This window comes from Ursus americanus, chromosome 26 (genome assembly GCF_024610735.1).
Source record: "Ursus americanus isolate L20-20 chromosome 26, mUrsAme1.1.p, whole genome shotgun sequence".
NCBI classification, from domain to species: domain Eukaryota; kingdom Metazoa; phylum Chordata; class Mammalia; order Carnivora; family Ursidae; genus Ursus; species Ursus americanus.
In genome coordinates this window covers 5,914,330-5,934,879 of record NC_142152.1, presented here as the reverse complement: position 1 = coordinate 5,934,879, position 20,550 = coordinate 5,914,330, and positions in this window count along the sequence as shown.

Genomic DNA, 20,550 nt, shown 5'->3' with positions numbered 1-20,550 from the left:
ACCTTAGTGGGTATTTCTTCTCTCTCCCTCTCTCTCCTAAGAGTATTTAATCTTTCGGTTTTTAAAGCAAATCTCTTGCAGCTGCTTAGGTCTCTGTTCGTGCCAAGGACCCTTTGTTTATACTAACTGCACCCAAAGAATTCTTCTTACACAAGTTGTACTACTTAAGCTCTTTTGCAAGGCTCAGACTTTATCACATCTATGGGGGAACAGAGCTATACTTTTCTTTCTCAACATTCCTTCTGGTCAAAAGAGAATGTAGAGGATTTAATTCCTTAAGCATCAAGTCTTGATACTGCCTGCAATTTGCGTGTATCAATGTACGAGAAAGCTTTCAAAAGCCTGTGGCTAGATACACCTACCATTCCCGTGCAAAGTGAATTTAGAGAGACAGCCTTAAGAAGGGACCTGGAACAACAGTTTGGATTCAGGTGGCTTTCTATCCTAACCCTAAAATCAGCAAGAACTAAAAGTTCTAAAAAAGAGAATAAAACAACTTGACCAAGTTCTCCTGAAGAAGACTGATTCCAGATATTCATCCATAAATTCACAACTTTTTAGTTCCATGAAAAATACTCTTTTTGGACATATTCTTTAAAGTTCTTGAAGATTTAAAAAAATGTATCTTTTTTTTATCATCAAAACCCAAATTACACAATAATTGATCTGATTCTCAATTTGTTTTTTTATTTTTCGACTCCATGCCCCATGTAGGACTCAAACTCATGACCCTGAGATGAAGAGTTGCATGCTCTACCAGCTGAGCCAGCCAAGTGCCCCTAATTCTCGATTTTTAACATTTTCCCTGAAAGCTCAAAAGCTATTTCTTTGGTTCAGCCGTGTCTGTTCAACACCAAAACTTAATATTATATTAACATTTGGATGATTAATGCCATTCACTTAAATTGTCTCAGTTGATGCCTATTTAACCATTTTAGAGATGAGATCATCAAAGCTAGGAAGGGTCAAGGGACACATCTGAGATCATGTATCTATTCATTGGCTGAAGTGAACTCAATCCAGACCCTCCGATTCTTTCACATTCTTTTCACTGTACCACAACTGCTTTGCCCAAATTATCCAGTTTTTTAAAGTGAAAAACACAGCTAAAAATTCTGATATTTACTATCATCCTGATACAAGTGATTCGTAGCTTTTTTTTTTTTTTGACATGATATAGATAAACTTCATCTACATAAAATCTTACTTGGCTAACATGACCTCTCTTCCACCTTTATGGCAGTGCTTGGGCAGGTGAAGAACCCAGGGGCAAGAAGGCACCCGACAAGAGTAAACGTGTGGGAATATGAGGAGTAGGAAGACTGCAGACCTTGCCACTCAGTGGTGAGTGACACAGCTCCAAATGCATTTGATGACAACATAATCTACAAGGTAAGCTGTGGTGTGCTGAAGGCGGCTGATAGAGCTGAGAGCAGTGAGAGTTGGTTTTGTGTATTTCTTCCCCACTTTATGTTCAGTGAGGTCACGTTGGTGGCTTGAACGTTTGGTAGTTTAATGTTTGGTACTTGAATATTTATACTACTGGAAACTGGCAAGCACTATATAAAGCAGACCTCCCCTCCCTTACCAGGGAACTGGATTTTGAACACCCATCAGCACACTGCTGGCAGAGACCAGGCTTGGAGGTCAAATCAATCTAGGTTGGCACCCAAGCCTAAACTTTGATGCTCACTAATGCACCCTAGGCAAGTTCCTGGAGCCACGAGTCTCGATTCCTGACCCTTAAAGTGGAGATAATAGTACTACTGAGTTTAAAGACTACTGAGATTAAGTGAGATAAGGTATGTGAAACACTTCGAACAGGACCTAACATCAAATAATAGTTGATAGTGGTTGTTATTATTGTTGTGGAAAGTTGGGAGTAGTTTAAAACCTAACCAAATCCTATATATATTTCCATTCTTTGCATGATACTTAATAAAGACATGAATGTGATTTTAGAGTGAACTTGTCACTCTAAGTCAGGAAAGAATTTGCTTCATGGAAAAAATTTCTATTCAAGTTCTTTTATTGTTTCTGTTTCAGAAAATATTTAAACAAATTTGAACATCTAAACAAAGAAAGTTTTAAAGCCAAACATCTAAGTGTTCTGAGTCTCCTCTGAGCATTTTTCAACAATGTTGGGCCCAAAGCCAGAATATGTTACAACCCTTTTGAACCCACCCCACCCTGCCCCAACAGTAAACCTCCCCCAGAGAAAAGAATTTGACATAATGCCAATAAGAGAATCTTCCTCCTTAGAATATCTTAAAGCTTTCATTCTTTTTGTTATTCCTAAAAAAAAAAAAAGTAGCTAAAAATTTGGGTGTAACAAGCTTCAAAATATCCAAACGCACAGGACCCAGAGAAATAAATATTCAAAATATGAAAATCTTTGGTTCAGAGGCATGTAGATGAAGGGCCTGGGCCTAAGGTTCCTCTCTCCATATTGTAGAATAATCCAGACAACCACAGAGCTGGATTCCTGTCTACACCCAAGCCTTCCTCGGTTCCACATCATTAAAGGAATGGCTTGTCACCCTCCTGTTGATGTCCTTTGGTAGAGGTACAGTAGCTCAAGGCAGTCCAGTTGGGCAGTTGGGTGAAGAGTCATCCATTCATTTGTCATTCTGTTGCCAGGGCATACCGGGGTGGGGCAGGAAAAGGAGAGAGCAGACATGACTTAGGAGCACTGGTAGAGTTCCGGAAGCTACACCCTATAAGCTGGTGAAGGAAGGATGTGGAAAGGATGGCCCCTTGTAGGTCCTCCAATGTTCTGGGGAAGTTCTACCACTTCCTCTTTATCCCCACCATCCACCTCCTCCTTTTGCTAGAGGGACTGTTGGGAACATGTAATATATAATGGGGCAAAATCAAGATTTTCTATGGACAGCTGTTTATTCTGAACCATGAGCTGTACCACCATTGCCCCATTACTATGGAAGCCAGGAAGACAAACAGGACTTTAGAACTGCACCTTATTCTACTGACAGGACTTCCAGAGGTGAAACCCCTTTTCTGAGGTTCACAGCTTATTGTGTGCCTAGAACACAGGTTTGTTTGTTTATGTATTTATGTGTGTATGTATGTATGTACGTATGTATTCATTTAACTTTCCTCAAGTGCAATTTTCTCAGGCTACACAGTGACAGCATCTTTTCACCGCCAAGACCTTAAATTTCAACTCTCTTTCTCTGAATTGATTTTCAGAATTCTGCTTCTTCAGGTTAACCTTGAACCAAAGTCCCACAGAACACCCCCCCTTCTGGTCCATTTGCTTTGAACACCAACCTCTTTCTGGATTTACTTCTCCACATGCAGAGGCTGGACCCCAGGGTCTGGCTCATAGCTTTCCCTATTTAAATGGCCTCGTCTGGGTCTCTTCAGCCCTCAGCTTTCCCCACTGTGATCCCAAGCTGCTGGGCCTGGCTGGGTTCACACAACCGCAGTTGGATCCTAAGTGCTACTCAGAACCTCTTGCTCATCGTTCTGTATGCTTACTTCAGCATTCACCACTGAGACTGGGCTAGGCATTTCTCCCTGCCTGGTCCTCTTCACAGTCCTCCTCCCTGCCCCCATTTCTCTGAAAAGCCTAGAGAACTGAATTACAGCATATTAAGAACAAGCAGATCCATTAAAGACTGTCATTCGACGTTCTCATTCTACAGAGAAGGAGTCAAAATCACTGATACTCAGAAATTAATGAGAGCTTCAAGGCACTTGGCCTATGCCTTGCCCTCAGGTAGGTAAAATATTATGTCCATATTAGAAATGAGGTACTAGAGATCCAAAGATGTAATGTCATTTGTTCAAGGTCACAGAGCCAGCCAGGAGATTGTAGAGCAATACCCTCTTCCTGACTCCCTGCCTTCATGATGCTTTCTAACCAGACATCCTCTTCACTTTCAAGTATCTTTTGTGCAACTTACAATTAATTTATACTGGTGAGCACACCGGAAGGTACACTGCTTAAAATCAGAATTTCTACAGGAATTTAATTTAAATTTTGCTATGACTTTGGTGGGAAATTAGTAGTATCTTCTTTAAAATTTTTCCAATCTAAAAATGATCTGTTCCATGCCACTGAACTTCAGAGTCCTGGGGTCTTGACTGCTTATCTATAAGTTAGAGCGGGCCCAGAATTGTTTCTGGAGGATGATTTTGGTTCTGCCATGGTTCTGTCCAAATAACCGTCCTGGTCAGGCTCCTTAATTTCAGTAAGAGGATCATAATCTTACCCTTGACTTTATTGCTTGTCAAAGCATGTGGATCTGGTTTTAGTTAGCAACCCAGAATATCCCCACTCCAAATTTTGCTTAATATTACAACCTTCAACTCTCTGTGGTCCAAGATAGATCCAAAGTTCAACTACAAAAACGTAGCTTGACAAAAGCACATAATCCATCATTCTGCTGGAGATTAGAAATTTTGCCCTTAGCTCACAAAGACTGTCCAGCAAACATGGCTGTGGTGTTAGGCCTCCTCTCCTCCCTGAAAGTTACATTTGAAATTATATTTTCAATTGAAGAATTGACATAGAAAACAATTTCAAGTTGGTCATTTCTTGAGACTTCCTGTTTTGTTTTCACTATATTTCTTTTTAAAAAAGATTTATTTATTTGAGAGAGAGAGACTGAGCATGAGAGTGGAGGAGGGGAAGAGGGAGAGAATCTTAAGCAGACTCCCCGCCAAGCAGGGAGCCCAATCCGGGGCTCCATCTCACAACCCATGAGATCATGAACTGAGCGGGAATCACAAGTTGGGACACGTACCTGACTGAACCACCCAGGCGCCCCTCATTTTATTTTTAATGAAACAACATTGGTTAAGTAAACACACACCAGTGCCTTATCCCTTAGTTTGCAACTCAAAGTGGATCAAGTCTTGTTTGGCTCCTGTTCCAATGTTTCAAGATCACTTGTGCTCTTGGTCTAACCATCAGAGTGAAACTGTTTCTCGGCTCTTATCTGTGTTGGTGATTTCAGTCCAAGACCTGGGTCCCCTCTCCCACCTGAAGCCCCTTGTCGATCCATAATGACACCATGACCCACATCCATCAGTCTCTGAGCGGTGCCAACATCTCCAGAAAAAGCTGCAGCAGCCAACTCAGATTTCTAAGTGAAGCAATCCCTGACTGATATTTCTCAAACACTGAGGGAGATACATAATCAACAGCAATGTTTTTAAAAGCATCTTGTTCTTGGGGCGCCTGGTGGCTCAGTCGGTTAAGCATCCAACTCATGATTTCCGCTCAGGTCATGATCTCAGGGTTATGAAACTGAGCTCCTCGTCAGGCTCTGCACTCAGAAGGGAGTATACTTCAGATTCTCTCTCCCCCTCTCCTTCTGCCCCTCCTTCCGCTCCCTCACTCTCTTTCTCTAAAATAAATAAGTAAATCTTAAAAAAAAAAAAAAAAGTATTTTGTTCTCCTGTGTTTCTTTCATGCCTCATGGCTTTTTCAAGCCGAAACTCCTCTAAAACCCCTTAGAGAGTTTCTCTTCCAATCTTAGTTCACACTTATCTTGGCTCCCATCCTTCTCCCTTTCCTCCCAATTAGTCATCAACAAAATCCAGGGGAAGAAATCTGCAAAGGCAGAATCGTCTTCAAACGGTGGAGGGGGAGAAGCAGCTTAGTGAGCAAAACCAAAATACTCTTTAAGGAGCCGGGAGAAGGGAAGGCCAGCAGCATTCATATATTAACAGACTCGCACCATCATCAGTCCCTGCAAGGTTAGACAGGAGAGGACATCATCTAGTACATCACTGTGCTTCTTTCTGGGAACACAGGAAAATATTCCTATGTCAATATCAGGAAAAGCTGCGCTCCCACCAAACAGTAGATTCGTCTTCATGGATACTGAAATCCTCCACTGGTAGGGCCTCTGCCCCTGCACAGGTCCTTAAGCAGCCTACAGCCAACTCTGCACTACAACCCTAGTAACATGCAGTGTAGTGCTTTAGCATGCAGACCTATGTGCCACATCTGACTGATACTTCCTGTGCCTGTTTCTCTCACCCACTCATTCTCTCATCTATTTGTACTCTATGCAATTTTATAAGTGATTTCTGATCCATTGTGGAATGAGGTGATGTGCTGAATGAAGGAATGAATGAGTGAATGAAAACACACATAACTTTCCTTCTTTCTCCTCCTTTACAAAGTTACAAATGCCTTTTCCCTTGTCTTTTAAATCTCAACTCCACTGTACTCTAAACCCATTTCTGTCCTGGGTTCCCTTCTTTCTCCCTGTGACCTGGGATCAAAGTTAGACATCATCTTCAGCTTCTCCTGTTCCTTCTCTCTCAGGCAGTCACTAAGACCTACCAGTTCTCACTTCATTCCCTACTGCACATCCTTCCCTTCCCTTCCATTCTCAAGGACAGATTCTTGCTCAGGTCCTCATTACCTTATACCTAGACTACCGCAATATTTTCCTAAATAATCTCCTTGGCTTCAGACCTTCTCCACTCCAAATCATCCTACAGATGTTGCATCATTATTCCTAAATGCATAGAGACTCTTTTATTTTTTAATTTAAATTCAATTGGTATAGTACATCATTAGTTTTTGATATAATAGAGACTCTTTTGTCTTTCCTAAATTTAAACCCCCAATTCGAATTTTATAACAAAAAAATCTGTGAGGATTCTTTTTTTTTTTTTTTAAAGATTTTATTTATTTATTCGACAGAGATAGAGACAGCCAGCGAGAGAGGGAACACAAGCAGGGGGAGTGGGAGAGGAAGAAGTAGGCTCATAGAGGAAGAGCCTGATGTGGGGCTCGATCCCATAACGCAGGGATCACGCCCTGAGCCGAAGGCAGGCGCTTAACCGCTGTGCCACCCAGGCGCCCCAGGATTCTTTTACATCTAAACTAACTTTGAGGTTGTCTAGATGGTCCCTTGGTAACTAAAAGGATTTATCCCCTCTCCTTATAAAAGGAGTGATGCTAAAATAATGAGGTATGTTTCATGCTCTTTATATTTTAATTAGCTCTATCAGCTATACGAATGACTGAAATAATTGTGTCAATGCTCGCTTTCTGGATCCAGATACCAAATGAGCCTTTCCTTTCTTAAGCAAAAACTAGACTAACTCCCTACTTTGGACATTTTGACTGATACTAACCCCTTCTAATAATTTGTGCATGAAGGACAAAGTTATATTATAAGGGTACTTATTCCAAATCAGGAGCTTATCATAAGCCCATGGCTTATGTTTCTCTTGACCCCTCATCTAAGGCTTATACACCTTGTCTATCTGCTGTAGGTAACCCAACAGTAACCAACACTTTAGGCCAGTTTACTATCTATCACCTATTAAATTCTTGTGTTGTCTATTTCCAACACACTAGTTAAATGCTGCTTTGATCTAAACCCAGTAACCCAACTTCCCTTCCTTTTTTTAAAAGTTTTTATTTTTTTATTTTTTAAGTAATCTCTACACCCAACGTGGGGCTCAAACTCACAACCCCAAGATCAAGAGTTGCATGCTCTACCAACTGAGTCAGCCAGACGCCCCGTTCTCTTCCTAATATAAGAGAATCTCATGATTGTATAAGAGAATCTCAAAGAGCTGCTCTAAGCCTGTTCTGCTCTGATTTGACTCATGTTTGACCCTCATGACAATGATATATTTGGTGATTGCTCCCATCTTACAAATAATCAATGTGTACTTTGTGCTGCGTGAGTAATAGATTCTAGATATCCTGTAATCAATAGCTTATTCTCTTCAGATAGCTCTGGCATGAGTATGCCAAAATTAAGACAGGTCTAACCTGATGTTTTACATGATTTTGACATGTTATTCTAGAAAAAGGGGTTTTCTAACCTCTTTAGGAACTCCAATTAAAAACTTAAAAAATAAATTAATGTCTACTTATTAGAACAACCTAATATCTAAAGGAAGTCTCAGTAATTCAGACTGGTGCCCATTCTAAAAGAAAATAGACCAGCCTGCAATTATACAAAGCAAACACCCCTTTCTGGTGTTATTACTGTGGTTCAATCTGATTTCTGAATAAAATAGACTTCCTCAAATAAGGAGGGCACATGTCGTGATGAGCACTGGGTGTTGTACATAACTAATGAATCACTCAACACTACATCAAAAACTAATGATGTACTATATGCTGGCTAACTGAACATAATAAAAAAAAAAGAAAAAGAATTTTCTCCACTGAAAAGATATTATTTTGAAATTTTCTCACATCCCTTGATGTCTTTCCAAACCATATCTCTAAGTTTTTGTACTTATGCATTAAGCAAACAAACAAACAAGCAACAGTGGCAAAGCCAAACTGGTTCGGACTTTACAAAACTGAGTGGGAAAGGGGCGCCTGGGTATCACAGCAGTTAAGCGTCTGCCTTCGGCTCAGGGCGTGATCCCGGCATTCTGGGATCGAGCCCCACGTCAGGCTGTTCTGCTATGAGCCTGCTTCTTCCTCTCCCACTCCCCCTGCTTGTGCTCCCTCTCTTGTTGGCTGTCTCTATCTCTGTCGAATAAATAAATAAAATCTTTAAAAAAAAAAATTAGTGGGAAAAAATTTACCTGACAGACTCAACAGATGATCAAATCTTGCCACATATAGTTATCATAATCCAGGAAAAACTGGATGATTTTTTGAAAATCTCACTTGACAGTTAAAATATTTGAAGAAATACTTAAAAAAATATATTACTGACATACTGTTCCTGAAACTCCATGAACATAAAATGAGCTAATGGTACTTGACAATAAAAAGTGTCCCAGTTTTCCATTTTTATGGGATCTGTCGAAACCTCCATAAATATGCATTGTAAAAAAAATTGTAAATTAAATTGTTGCATAAAGCCCTGTGAGACTCAGCTTGACTCTTCCCCTGGCAGATTCTATTTGGTCTTGTCAGATATAATCAGGTAGATACGTGGTCATAGGTCCAACAGTTGTGAGCTGCCATCACAAAAGGTACATAGTTTGAATTTATCACTATATGATATAGATTAAGGAGACCAAATATATTCAAACAGACCCCAATGAAAGTCAGCCTTAAAACTACACTGAGTTCAAGCCCCACGTTAGGTGTAGGCTTACTTAAGAAAAAAAAAATGCAGGGCACCTGGGTGGCTCAGTCAGTTAAGTGTCTAACTGTTGATCTCAGCTCAGGTCTTGATCTCAGGGTCATGAGTTCAAGCCCCACATTGGGCTCCATGCTGGGCATGGAGTCAACTTTAAAAAATGCAATGCAATACATTTTGGGGTGCCTGGCTGGTTCTATTGGTACAGCATGTAACTCTTGATCTCAGAGTCCTGAGTTCAAGGCCCACATTGGGTATGGAGCCTACGTTAAAAAAACAAAACAAAACAAAACAAAAAACCCTACATCAAAAAGGGCTCTTTCAGGTACTCCTAACCATAAATACTTTTCTTAAGTTCCAAGACAGATATCGTAGACACATGTGTGCCAGTAAACATACTTAGGATCCTCCATTTGTATCCTGAGGTCTAGACCACTGTGTATCTGACTCAAGGCTCACTAAAAGTCCTTCAGGAGCAAGACAACGTCTGGAAGTCATCAGCTTACTTCCCAACCCTCTATGGATGAAAAAGGTGACATTAAGTATAGACAGTTTCCTTTCAACACCTTTGGATGAGTATCTATGATTAGTCAAAGGACTTATCATGGAACTTAAGATTTCTTGTCTCCTTTATTTCTTTCCTTTTGTGTTAATCTCTTTTGCTCTCTTCTCAACTACTTCCTTTCCTATAGAATTCTCTCAACTAAATTTGCCTTTCTCAAAGAACTGCAGTAAGCACCAAACTTTCTAAATATTAAATTTAATCTATCAAAATTCACTAAAATATATATATTTTAACTTTCACACATTTCCGTAGTTCAGTGGGATTCTAGATCCCCATCAATTAGCTGCTGCTACTGATATTTTTCAGAGCTTAAAAGGGATCCAAGGACATTAGAAAATAAGGAGACATGTGACTAATTATACAAACTGGTCCAAATTATTTTTCCATAAAACTTTGCAGGAATCACTGCATGATTTCTCTTAACTCTCCTAGGATTTTGTCTGCTACAACTAGACCAATTAAGATCAGATTGTTATTAGTACCTGTTCTCATTAAACAGGCACCTCAATACTCTTAAGTCTATTCTAGAATAACAAAACAGCCCTCTTGTCCTTACCATACTAAAATATCATCTGTTTTCTGGACATGGTAATCTGGTCTTTCCAAGCATTTAAAACCATTCTATCATTTACTTACATTTTATTGAGAGCTTTACATGATAACTTACCAAGAGTTGTCCAACATAGATTTTGTTGGTTTACACAAGGATTTTTTTTTTTAAGATTTTATTTATTTATTTGACAGAGATAGAGACAGCCAGCGAGAGAGGGAACACAAGCAGGGGGAGTGGGAGAGGAAGAAGCAGGCTCATAGCAGAGGAGCCTGATGTGGGGCTCGATCCCATAACGCCGGGATCACGCCCTGAGCCGAAGGCAGGCGCTTAACCGCTGTGCCACCCAGGCGCCCCTACACAAGGATTTCTGAACTATAATGTAGGTAAGATTCATAATTTATGTCTGACGATGGCCCCCAATATAAAATAAGAAAACTCAATCTTGAGTTCCTTAAGAGGCTAATATAAATTTATTGGTTAAAATAGTCCTAAATAGGGGCGCCTGGGTGGCACAGCGGTTAAGCGTCTGCCTTCGGCTCAGGGCGTGATCCCGGCGATCTGGGATCGAGCCCCACATCAGGCTCCTCCACTATGAGCCTGCTTCTTCCTCTCCCACTCCCCCTGCTTGTGTTCCCTCTCTCACTGGCTGTCTCTATCTCTGTCAAATAAATAAAATCTTTAAAAAAAATAAAATAAAATAAAATAAAATAGTCCTAAATAATAAAATTGCCCTGGTCTATTTCCTAGTCAGCCAAGATGCTGTCTGATAATATTTAATGCATTTTTCTGGAACTGGGTAAATAGACCAAAAAAAGACAAAACAATTAATCAAAAAAGGGGATAACAGTCACTTGGTTAATTAAAACAAATCAAACCAATCCTTTGAGACTTACTCTCCTGATTAGGCCTAGACTGGTTAAAAATTGAATGCAACACAGGTTCCATTTTTTAAATATTTGTAATTACAAATTTTTTAATATTTTAAATTAAGTATCTATAATATTTATATTTGTAATATATTTTTATATTTTATGTTTGTCTTGTTCTGCCCTTTACTGATGACGCTGCACCAAAAAGAGACTGAGGCCCTCAAGAAAACTGATTCTTTAAGAGTTTGTTTTGACAAGATTGTGTCCTTGTTTGTTTATTGTCTTTCTCTTCCATTGGAAACATAAGTTCCATGAGAAGAGGGACTCTGTCTTCTTCACCACTGTACCCTCAGTGCCTAGATGTAATAGTGCTTGGCATGTAATAGATGGTTGAATAGATGTTGAATAAATAGCTGTCCCTCTCCTGCACTGACGGAGGACAATATAGAAGTATTCTCAACACTTGGAAGAACAGCCCAGCTGCATCTTGGTGGGGACCAGATGTACAGCCTGTCAGTGGCCATGCAGAGCGAGCAGTGTTCCCCTATCAGCAGAGACACCTCTGGGGACTGTCAGAACCAGGAGCTCAGACCCTTGGCTTTGTCACCCACTGTTGCTTCAGTAACCAAGACTGGGTCTTAGACACAAGTGTGCATTTCTGGGAATCCCAAGATTTTTGTTGAGAAAGACACTGGAAGACACTGGACCTCTGGTAATCAACTGCCATCAAGATGTGGACATGTATGTCAGTGGGACCACAGTTATGTTTACCAGCTTTAGATACGAGGATTACACCTATATTTTCTGTTCTGAATATGTATAATCAGCCCCCTTGACTCAACTGTAAATTTCTCAAGGGCAGGCATTTAATTAATGTGAATGAGGAGTTTTACTGATTGATGATGGAATGAAAATAACCCCTACACGTTTAGTCTAGAGAAATGAAGAACAATTAAAAGCAGGTCAAGATCTTCCTTCCTTATCCCACGCTCTACTCATAAGCCCTCTGAAAATAATTTTTAAGCCATGTGATATGTGAAAAGGCAGCAGCAAGGAGATTGACTAGATTAATATAATTTAACATCCAATGTGATCTGGTGGTGGTATCTGCTTATTATCTTTCAGAATAGCCAAAAATAAGCTTTTTTCCCCCTGCTTGTTAGTCAAAGACAGTAGCCCAAAAAGAACCTGACAAAAGTAACAGGTCAAACTAGATTTAGCTGATAAGTTCTTGTGTGATCCTGATTCCAATATTTAACTTCTTTCCAAATGTGCTTCCTCCTCTGCTAAACAAGGATATCTGTCCGTGTCACACAGAGTTGTTATAAAAGATTATATAATTATAGAAAGGCATTTAGAATGTAAATGATTCTATATCTAAAGTGTTCTAGCATCCCTTCAGTCCCTGAATGCATTTTAAGCAGTATTAGTTGTGGGCCATTTGCTATTGCTGAAAAAAACAGATGGTCCTCTATGGTATAAATTTATACAGATGACAAGGTCATTATTTTGCAAAAATATATCCAAAGCAAAGAGTCCTCTGCATAAAGATTCAGAAAGATTCAACTACAATTTCCTCAGGGTTTCTAAAAGTAGAAGAGAAGTAAGCACGCTGGGATCACTGAAAGCTACATCCGGCTCAGGCGAACAGCTCACCCGTTTTATTTTGACTCCTGACTCGGGGCAGACAGTATTATTGCTGCTGATGCCTACAGACGACATCGCTCACTATTGCCCTCAGCTTCTGGCCAATGCAGAAGCATCATACAGGAAGCATTTCTACACAGTAGGTCAAACATTATGAATTAATCAATAGATTTGAAAATAAGATCAGAAAAAAATTGTAAATAAGATCAATGCACAGGACATAAGATATTTATAAAGATTCCAAAAAGTTTCAAATATTTTCTGCTCTTCTTCTTATCATCATGCAGTACAGTCTGGTGTTTGATAAATGCAAATCTCATTAAGAGAAAGACACAATTTGATTTTCTGGCGAGTGAAGCACAGGGAAGGCACAAGGCAGGTTCCATGTCTTCTAATCTCAGGATAATGTGAGAATCAGAGAATCAGGAGTGTCACGCAGACGTGAAATGGCAAATATTTGGGAGATTTTCTATTTTGTCTTAAAAGATTTTGCAAGATGAATATTCTATTCTCATTTCGCATGGTCTAATGTTTGAGCTCTTAATTTAGATCCAAAAGCAGCTTCTCTGCCTGGCTGAGCTCTTTGTTGCTCCAAGTTGAGCAAATATTCCATCTTCTCTTAAGGAGATGGAAAACAACCATATAGCATGATCCCCTTGACTACTGCCAGAATATACAATGCTACTGTATATCTATATGTCGATATGTGAAAACGACACCTTCATGAGAATGAATGAGGAAAGATATATCCTCTGCATGGGTGCATATATTCTGGTGAGCAGAAGATGCCATGGTATGAGAAAAAGGTGCTCCTCTTACTGATGAATACTGCCTGAGCCAGAGCAGTCTGGCCAGCTCCCACTGGCTTCCATGGCTGCAACCCTTTGTGCAGTGAGCAAACCTTACAACTGTACAGAGTAATTCATCAGTACTCAAGGATAGTCACGATCATAGCCTGGCTTCCTAGCAGTAACAGTGTCCCACATCTGTCTATGTTTTAGAATTTACAAAGCCCTTTTAATATTATCTTCCTTAATTCCTTCAAGAATCACTTAAGAAGATGTTATTTCTATTACTTGAAGAAGTTTAGATAGGTTAAAGTACATGACCAGAAGTGGCAAGACTGGGCATTAGAGACCAAGACTTTTCTTTCACAATGTCCTTGCTCTACAGCATTAGCACTGCCCCTTCTTTATTCCCATTTAAACACGCCAGATTACTTGACCATTTGTTTTACATCTGTTTCTCCCCCACTTTAAAATCATCTTTGTAGAACCCTCAGTCCCATGTCTTTCTAGTGCTTAGAGATCCAACACTGACACCCTAATATAGATCGAGTCATGTGTCAACAGCCTTATGGACTGAGTGTGTTGTGAGGGGATCCAAAGCACTAAAAAGTGCAACCCCGGGGCCTGAGTCATGTATTGATCTCAAATTGATAAGCACTGCTATTAGACCTCACCAATGTTTGCTTCTCTTGAGAATATGGCATTACTACTTATCACTATAATTTGATAACATTCATCAAATTATTAATGCCATACCCTCAGTTTTCCTTTTTTTGTACCTGTAGCATTTCATTTTAGATCCTAAATGCCCACTTCAACTTAATCATTTATCATATTTATTTTTAATACTTTTTCTGATATTTGATTAACAATTCTTTCCTCCTCCTGCCTGATTTAGCAGGACTACAAACTTAGCCAACATAAGTTCAATACTTGATTTCAAGTCACGTGGGACATCTCTCTTGTATCTTCTACTATTGATAGAACCCCTCTGTAAGGGTGTTCAATTGTGTAAGGCTATGTCTCTAAATGCATTAAAGCAGGAGCCCACAAACTTTCTGCAAAGGGCCTGAGAATGAGTATTTTCGGTTCTGCAGGCCATACAGTCTCTGTTGCAACGACTCCACTCTGCCATCATAGCACAAAACCAGCCGTAGATGATACATAAGCAATTGGGCATGACTGCATTCCAATACGGCTTGTTTTATGGACACTAAAATTTGAATTTCATATAATTTTCACGTCACAAAATATTATTTTCCTTTCAATTTTCTTCTGACCATTTAAACCCTTAAAACCATTCTTAACTCATAGACTGTACAAAAGCAGCCTAAGATCAGGCAAGGTTTGGTAGCCTTGATCTAGAGATCAATACTTAAATACTAACATATTGTGATCTAGCTATATATCTGATAGGGGGTTAATATCTGAAATATATAAAGAACTCATACAATTCAATAGCAACCCCCCCAAACAATCCAAATAAAAAAATGGGCAGAGGAACTGAGTAGGTACTCTTTCTTTTTTAAAGAAAAGATTTATTTATTTATTTATTTTAGAGAGAAAGAGCACATGTGCATGTGAGGGGGAGGGGGAGAGGCAAAGGGAGAGGGAGAGAGAAACTTAAACAGACTCTGCACTGAGTACAGAGCCCGATGTAGGGCTCGATTCATGGACCCTAAGATCATGACCTGAGCCGAAACCAAGAGTCAGTCATTTAACCGACTGAGCCACCCAGCACCCCTGAATACATATTCTTCTAAAGAAGACAGACAGGAGCACCTGGGTGGCTCAGTCAGTTAAGTATCTGCCTTCGGCTCAGTTCATGATCTCACGGTCCTGGGATCGAACCCCACATTGGGCTCCCAGCTCAGTGGGAAGTCTGCTTCTCCCTCTCCCTTTGCCTCCCACTCCCCTTGCTTGTGCACTCTCTCTATCAAATGAATAAATAAAATCTTTTTTTAAAAAATGTCCTTAAAAAAAAAAGAAGACATACAGATGGCCAACAGACACATGAAAAGATGCTCAACATCACTCATCATCAGGGAAATACAAATCAAAGCCACAGTGAGATACCACCTCACACCTGTCAGAATGGCCATCATCAAAAAGACAAGAGATAACAACTGTTACTAAGGATGTGGAAAAAAGTGAAAAATAGAAAATAGAAAAAAACTGAAAATAGAACTATCACATGATCCAGCAACTCCACTTCTGGCTATTTATCCAACAGTGTGGAGGTTCCTTAAAAAATTAAAAATGGAGCTACCCTATGACCTAGCAATTGCACTACTGGGTACTTACCTCAAAGACACAGACGTAGTGAAAAGAAGGGCGATATGCACCCCAATGTTCATAGCAGCAATGTCCACAATAGCCAAACTGTGGAAGGAGCCGAGATGCCCTTCAACAGACGAATGGATAAAGAAGATGTGGTCCATATATACAATGGAATGTTACTCAGCCATCAGAAAGAATGATTACCCAACATTTGCATCAACATGGATGGGACCGGAGGAGATTATGCTAAGTGAAATAAATCAAGCAGAGAAAGACAATTATCATATGGTTTCACTTATTTGTGGAACATAAAGAATAGCAGGGGTATCTTTAGGAGAAGGAGGGGAAAAATGAAGGGGGGTGGGAAACAGAGGAGGAGATGAACCATGAGAGACTATGGACTCCAGGAAACAAACTAAAGGTTTTAGAGGGGAGGGGGGTGGGGAAATAGGCTAGCCCGGTGATGGGTATTAAGGAGGGCACATATTGCAATGAGCACTGGGTGTTATACGGAAACAATGAATCATGGAACACTACATCAAAAACTAATGATGTACTGTATGGTGAGTAACATAACATTAAAAAAAAAAGGAAATGAAATCACTATGTTGAAGAGGTATCTGCATCCCCTTATTCCTTGCGGCATTATTTATATTAGCCAAGATGGAAACAACCTAAGTGCCCACTGGCAAATGAATAAAGAAAATGTGGTGTACACACACACACAGGAATATTATTCAGCCATAAAAAAAAACAAAGAAGTTCTTCCATTTGCTACAACTTGGATAGACCTTGAGGGCATTATGCTAAGTGAAATAACTCAGACAAAGATGAATACTATATGATCTCACTTACATCTAAAATCTAAAAGAACCAAACTCCTAAAACAGAAAATAGACTGGTGGACTCCAGAGGTGGGGGTGGGTGGGGTGGAGGAAGGTGGTCAAAAGAGGCCAGCTTCCAGGTATAAGATGCGTAAGTTCTGGGGATGTAAAGTGCAGACAGCATGCCGACTAAAGTGAACACTACTGTATCATACATTTGAAAGTGGCTAATGGGAGTAGATCTTAAAAGTTCTTATCACAAGAAAAAAAAATAACTATATGAGGTGATAGATGTTAACTAAACTTGTTGTGGTGATCATTTCAGAATATATACACATATCAAATCATCATGTTGTAGTCCTAAAACTAATACAATGTTACATGTCAATTACATTTCAATAAAACCAGAAAAAGAAAAGTAAGTCTACTATCTTCCTTAAATACTCTATTAATTTTATATACAGGTATGTCCTCTAGATGATATATTCCTATGAAAAGCCATTGAAATATAAATAAATAAAATATTCTATAAATGTTAGATGCCCAAAGTAATTGAGTCTACTCTAAACAGTGTTATTTATACATTGATAAATATTACATATATAGACAGTCATCATTCACTGAAGAAATATTTGTTAACTATTACTACGAACTTAAATAAAGGACACATGAAAAAGGAAGATGCATTCCTTTTATGGAATTAACACTTTGGTGGAAGAAGCTTATATTAAAAATAAATATAATCAAAATAAATATATAAATATATATACTAAAATACATATATATATATATAAAGACAGGAGGGGCAGAGGCACTGTTGGGAACCAAACCCCTGGCAGAGGGACACCATAAGAAGGGAGATGAGCAGACCCCAAACCAGCCACAGGGGACCTGCACTGGAAAGTCCCCATTAACATTTTGCCTTTGAAAACCAGGGGGGCTTAATTTTGTGCGTTTTTACAATCAGCCGGGCTTAACTCTGGGTACTTTAAATATCAGCAGGCTTAGCTCCGGGAGAGCCAGAGGATGACAGGAAACCGAGTCCCCATCCTTATAGAGCTAACGTAATAAACATCCCCTCTAGAGACAGCACAGAAGCAGCAGTTTGAAAAGCGCCTGGAATATATAAGAAGGAGATTTATTTACTACCTCAGAACATGCACTGGAGGGGCAAGAATATTTAGGAGATTTTTCCAAGAACAAAAGTACTGGCCGGTGCCATTTCTGTTCATATCCCCACCAACCACCCCCAGACTAGACAGCAGGACACTTGGAGGGAACAGTGTGGTCACTCTCCACCTATCTCGATAAAACCAGGCAACTGCCCCCACATTCTCCTGCAGATCCACCCCATCCAACCTGTCCCACTAGTAGGCATCCCTCCAAATCAGCTCCTGCCCCAACATACCCTGCAAGGAACCCCAGCAGGGACCAGTGCCACCCTATAGTGACTCCTGCACCGGGGACAGGGAAAGATAACCACACGCACCAGTACACCCAGAGTCCCAAGAGCTGAACCTTATGATAAGTACAGTAGAGAACCCTGCAGGTCAGTGCAGCTGCAGCCCTGGGCTGGGGGCAAGCATTTGGTCTGACTGCTGACCCACCCACCAGTGAAAGCCTCTCAGAGGACAACGCAGAGAGAGTGCCCTGCAGGTTGGTGTGACTGCAGGCTCAGCTATGGGCTGAGGACAGGCTTCTGGTCTGATGGCTGACACTGCCCAACTACAAACCCACAGTAGTCCCAGACCGGCCCCTTAACAGGGACCGAGCCCTTCCTGGTGTACCCAGAGCAGTCAAAGTGAACTACCACAGCTGACTGGACTGAAGGTAAATGCAACTCAGACACAACAGTAAGGCACATGCAGCCTACACAGGAAACACCCCTGAAGTGCCTGGCCCTGGTGAACAGGGGGCATTGTGCTACAGGGCCTTCTTCTTCATAAGGCCATGACTTCCCAGAGCAGGAGACACAGCTGACTTTCCCAATACACAGAAACACAGATTTAGACAAAATGAGGAGACAGAGGAGTATGCTCCAGTTGAAAGAACCGACAAAATCACAGCAAAAGAGCTAAATGGAATGGAGATAGGCAATATGCCTGATAAAGAATTCAAAGTAATGGTCATACAGACCTTCAGTGGACTTGAGAAAAAAGGAGTAGAGGACCTCAGTGAGACCCTCAACAAACAGACAGAGAAACCAAAAAAGAACCAGTCGGAGATACAGAACTTAATAAATGAAATAAAAAATACACAAGTGGGAATCAATTGATTAGAGGAGGCAAAAGAATGAATCAGTGACTTGGAAGACAGGGTAGTGAAAGGAGCCCAGATGAATAGCAAAATGAATAAATAAATAAGATAAAAAGTGAGACTAGGTTAAGGGAACTCAACAGCATCATCAAGCATAATAATATTCACCTTAAAGGGATCCCAGAAGGAGAAAAGAGAGAGAAGGGGGAAGAAAATTTATTTGAAGAAATAATAGCTGAAAATTTCCCAAAACTGGGGGAGGAAAACAGACATTCAGATCCAGGAGGCACAGAGAACTCCCAACAAAATCAACCCATTGAGGTCCACACCAAGGCACATAGTAATTAAAATGGCAAATTGTAGTGAAAAGAGAGAATTTTAAAGGCAGCAAGAGAAAAGAAGACCCTTACATATAAAGTAAAGCCCGTAAGGCTATCAGCTAATTTTTTAGCAGAAATTTTGCAGGCCAGAAGGGAGGGACATGATATATTCAAAGTGCTCAAAGAAAACAACCTGTAACTACAAATACTCTATCCAGCAAAGTTATCATTCAGGATAGAAGGAGAGATCAACGGTTTCCCAGAAAAACAAAATTAAAGGAATTCATGATCACTAAACCAGCCTTACAAGAAATATTAAAGGGAATTTTTTGAATAGAAAGAAAAGGACATAATCGGGAGTAAGAAAATTAGGAAAAGGATAAAATTTCACAGCAAATATATAATAAAAGTAGTAGATTAATCACTTGTAAAACCAGTATGGGAGTTAAAGCACAAAAGCAATAAATCAATTATATCTATGAAATTCAGTTAAGGAATTCACAAAATAAAACGATGTAAAGAATGAAATCCAATACATAAAACATGGGGGGTGGAATAGAAGTTTAGTGCTTTTTAGAATGGGTTTGAACTTGAGCGATCATCAACTTAATATAGACAGCTATATGCATTACATGTTATATATGAACGTAATGACAACCACAAATCAAAAAACTATAATAGATACACAAAAAATAGAAAGGAATTCAAGCATAACAGTAAAGAAAGCCATCAAAAAGCAAGGGAAGAGAGCAAGAGAAGAAGAAAGGAACAGAAAACTCAAAAACAACTATAAAAGAAGTAACAAATGGCAGTAAGTACATACCGATCAATAATTACTTTGATGTAAATGGACTAAGTGCTCCAACCAAAAGACACAGGGTGAGAGAATGAATAAAAAAGCTAAGACCCATCTATACACCGTCTACAAGAGACTCACTTCAGACCTAAAGACTCTCACACGCAGATTGAAAGTGAAGGGATTGAAAAACATTTACCATGCAATTGTATGTGAAAAGAAAGCTGCAGTACCAAGGTAGCAATACTTTGGTTGGACAAAATACATTTTAAAACAAAGACTTTAACAAGAGACAAAGAAGGACACTACATAATGATAAAGGGAACAATCCAACAAAAGGATGTAACAACTGTAAATATCTGCGCCCCACCATGGGAGCAAAAAGGAAAGAAAAGTATATAAAACCACTACTAACAGACATATGGAAGAATCATACAGTAATATAATACTACTAGGGGACTCCAACACCCCACTTACATCAATGGATATATCATCCAGACAGAAAATAGACAAGGAAATACTGGCTTTGAATGACACATTAGAGCAGATGGACCTAACAGATATATTCAGAACATTTCATCCAAAAATGGAATACA